Source organism: Pinus tabuliformis, chromosome 6, assembly GCF_031772625.1.
Source record: "Pinus tabuliformis cultivar Carrire ecotype Pingquan chromosome 6, CPIR1, whole genome shotgun sequence".
Lineage (NCBI taxonomy): Eukaryota > Viridiplantae > Streptophyta > Pinopsida > Pinales > Pinaceae > Pinus > Pinus tabuliformis.
Genome location: NC_142292.1, coordinates 1785901306 through 1785905819, shown reverse-complemented (window position 1 = coordinate 1785905819; position 4514 = coordinate 1785901306). Strand labels below are relative to the sequence as shown.

The window sequence follows — 4514 nt, the reverse complement described above, 5'->3', positions numbered from 1 at the left end:
ATGTATGCAAAATGTGGAAGCATAGACAAGGCAAATGAAGTTTTCGACAAAATACATGGAAAAGATGTGGTTTTATGGAATTCAATGATTGCAGGATATGCAATGCATGGATGTGGCAAGGAGGCCTTGAAACTATTTCAAGAAATGCAACAATCTGGTATGAAACCGGACAGTGTTACCTTCGTCAATGTGTTGTCGACATGCTGTCATGCAGGCCTAGTGGATGAGGGCCGAAAGTACTTTAATTCTATGAGTCAATGTTACCAGATCACACCTGTGATAGAACACTATGGCTGCATGGCTGACCTTGTTGGCCGTGCTAGGCACCTGGAAGAGGTTAAAGACTTGATAAGCAAAATGCCAATAACCCCTGATGCTACAGTCTGGGGGTGTTTGCTTGGTGCCTATATCATACATAACAATACAGAGTTAGGAGAATATGTTGCAGAACACCTTTTTGAGTTGGACTGGAAAAATGCAGCAACTTATGTTGTGCTCTCAAATATCTATGCTTCAGTGGGCCGATGGGATGGTATTGAAAAGCTGAGAAAAACCATGAAAGATAGGGGGATTAAACCAACGGCTGGATGCAGTTGGATTGAAGTCAACAAGCAGGTGCATGCTTTCCTTGCACGAAATGGGTTGCACCCGCTATAACATAAAAAGCTGGAACTAATCCATGGTCACAAAATAATTTTAAGCAGATCATTGCAGCATGATTTGTCCAGCATGCTGTGGAGAATCAGAGATGAAGTTTAAAGGGCAGGGTATTCCTTTTTATGGAAAAGGCTTTGCCATTGGGAAGAAGTTAACCTGTCAACTCCAAAAATCAATAATAATACTCACGGTCCAAAAAGTGAAAATCAAACCAATATCTCCTACCAATTGGAGTAAAATTCAAATGCAGCTTTTCTAATGGAGGGGAAATATTCATGATCGATCTATGAAGAGCGAAATGATAGTTGGAGGTTATTGAAGTCTTCAAATTCAATCCTCGAGGAGCTGAATCAACAAATTCTTTTTGCAGCGAGATTTAAGCATATCTGGGTTTTAACTAACAACACTTGGGGACAGGATGTTGGGGATCTAATAAGGAAGAGAGCTCCTTTATTTGCACTACAGATGAAATTTTTCATTGCGTGCAAAAGATGGCCACCATTTTTAGCATGGATGATATCTTTTTGAACTAAAGGGCATTCAAAATAACAAGCAGTAATCAAAAGGCTAGGAAATGTTTTCCATGTATATACTTTAAGTGATGTGCTATTTGCTAGAATCTAGGCATTTTTTTCCCTTTTCTAACTCCTATTAGATGGCATTATAAATGATGCGCTATTCAGAAGAATCTAAATACTTTTTCCTTTTGTAACTTCAGAGTGAAGCCCTTGGAGAAGAATGAAAAGTTGCAACCAAGATGAGATTTATCTTCAATAATTGCTGTAAATGAATCAATATGAATTAAAATCTCTAAAATTGGTACGACTTCATTGTAGTGTACTTGTAATAAATATTGAGTATTCTTTCAGAGTATGGGCTTGTTTATGCAAATGTGAAATATCAACCCCTGAGTACTTTTAACCTCTCTTAATCATTTACAAGCATTTAGCGATACATCATGGATTAATCCAACCCGTGCACCATTTCGCTAGCACCTATGAGAGGCCACAGAGGCCATGTACAAGTTGTATATAGAAATCGATAGGCGAGATTAGTAAACAATTTTGCCTGTGACCCTCCCAAGAAAATTTGTAATTTCTATTGATGAGGTGTTGGCTTCATTAGATCTCATCAATTATATTAGTTGATGGGATCCAAAAAGATGAGTTGTTGTCGATAACTTGATTAGCTCCAGAGATAACCTCCACAAACTGAGTTGGAGATTAATATTACATCATTGCAGTACTATGTTGCTTAGAGGGCACCTTTTCCAGACTACCAGTACACCATGGTAAATCCATGTCATCCCTCTGAAAGGCCAACTACAAGTTGTCTATGGAGCCCGATAGGTGAGATTAATAAATGATTTTACCTTGATATACTTGTAATTTCTATTGATTTGAGTGGCTGGTTTCATTGAACATCATCAAGTACATTAGTTCACAGGAAACCCAAAAAGATAAGATGTTCATTGTCGTTGAGTACATCATTACAATACATTTGGTGGAACTTTCACTTTGTGGGACAGTCTTTTCGTTGCTTAAGAGGCCCACACCAACCCTCATCTACAAGATGTCAGGGTTTATCTGAGTAAAAACATGAATTGGGTGTTTGACCTTTCCACATTGGTAGGTAATTGATGTTTTGATAGATAGAAGATGGATGCAGAAACATTTTGTTTTTTTTTTTCCCTTTGTAATTTGGCGATATGATTTTTTTCATGAGACAGTGATGGGCTTTTATTTAAATTGTATGTTTTAATCCTAAAATGAATTTTGTGTCTTTTTTGTAAATTTATATCATAAAACTATAATTTTCTGATTTGTAAAATAGATAAAATATAAATATATTTACTCTAAAAATAACAAACAAAAAAAATATGTAAGAAGAATACAAAATATATAATACTGAATATATTTGAATGTGGATGCAAATATATTTGAATTATCAGTCATTTGCACAAAACCGAGGGACATATTATGTAAGCTGAATATATAATATATAATACTGAATATATTTGAATGTGGATGCAAATATATTTGAATGCAACTCGAATTATCAGTCATATGCACAAAACCGAGGGACATAGTGCGAAGGAGTTGATAAATCATTCTTAAAATTTATGTTTAATATTTTTTATTTTATAAAATTTTTATTATTATATTAAATAAAAACTTATTATATATATATATACGCCGTAAGGCGTTTCCATCTGAAATGAACTCCCCCAAATGCCCTTCTGTCCTAATCGTAGCTGTTAGATTTTTTGTTAGACGATTGAACAAAAATCATCCATCTAATTTAATAAAAAATGTTTTAAAACATTAAAATACCCTTAAAAAAACTCCGCTCGACATCTGTGCGCTTTTTACGGAGGAGTTATAGGTAGAGTCCATTTGAATTCTTAGTGGAGTTTATGGCAATGAACAATGCTCTCCGCTCCACATATGTGCGCTTTTTACGTAGGAGTTCCAGGTAGAGTCCGTTTGAATTCTTCATGGAGGTTATGGCGATGAACAATGACGCCACTAGAATTCTCACAAGGAGAGAATTCCAGCGAAAGGAGCTCAGAGAAACGTGGCGCTAGCGGCCTAAGGTCAATGGGAGCAGGCCTAGGGCTGTGGTGTTGCAGAGCTTCAAACCACCAATGTCGGAATGCCAGAGACATCCACCCTAGCTTTCAACAATGTCCATTCACATGTTGCTATTTTTCCACACACTACTATTATTTACAAAATATCTATATTCAAAATACACATAACTAATACTTTCAACTCTAACTCATTATCATCCACCCTTTCTTTCAACAATGTCCATTCACATGTTGCTATTCTTTCACAAACAATTATTATTTACAAAATATCCATTTCCAGAATACACATAACTAACTATTGCAATTGTAACTCATTATCATCCACCCTTGCTTTCAACAATGTCCATTCCCATGTCCCTATTATTCCCCACTCTATGCTATTCTTCCCCACTCTATACATGTCCCTATTCTTCACCACTCTATGCCTTACGGTGTTTCCTTTGCAACATAAGGTGCAAATGCTAGTATTTTATTTTTGAGAATCCAATGCAGGGGCTTTCAGTCCCACATATCTTAGATCTTTGTTAATACTATATTTTAAACACCCAGCAGTTTAGATTTGGTATTTTTGATGATGATGAAGGTGGTTAACGTTCATTTAGATTAAATTGATCTAGCGAACCTATAACTAGTTCTTTATCTTTCTTGGCGAGATTGATGCTATAGCTTTCTTTTTTCCTCTACGGTCTTCCAATTCTTCTTTTATCTTGCATCTCCTTCATCCCTTCTGGTCCTTGGGACATTAGTCATAATTCCATAAATCTATGACTAAATTGTTTAGTTTCTCAAATTTTATGTGGTTTTTTTTAACATGATCTTATGTGATTCTTAATATGCTCTTGCAGTTATGGAGGATTTAAGTAGTTGTAGCAATAACTTGCAAACACTGGAGTTGTTTCCATTCCGTCCCGATCGAAGTGGACTTGAACAGCAGCCAAACACTCGTCTGGTTGCTGGTGATGACCGAAAAGTTTGTGCCGGGAAATATGGACAAATCAAGCGGATTTAATAAATGGTTTCAAATGTCGATATCAATAATCATGTTTTCCCATTTAATTTATTTATGGAAGGAAACCACATAGCTCTTATTCATTTTGCTGGACTATGTATCTACCAACGGACATGTTCAGATATTTTTAATATTACTCAGCCATGCTTGACCTTGGATTTGCATTCCTAAGCGATTTGAAATTATTGAAATTGCTACAAAATTTGATAGAAATTTTGAAAATTTAAATAATAGCTGTGAATATTTGAAATTTCT

At 35.6% G+C, this 4514-nt stretch overlaps 1 pseudogene; it reads left to right on the top strand.

Moving 5' to 3' along the window:
* On the top strand, positions 1–4259 carry LOC149266152 (pentatricopeptide repeat-containing protein At4g02750 pseudogene; annotated as a pseudogene).
* Positions 4260–4514: the final 255 nt, after the last annotated feature.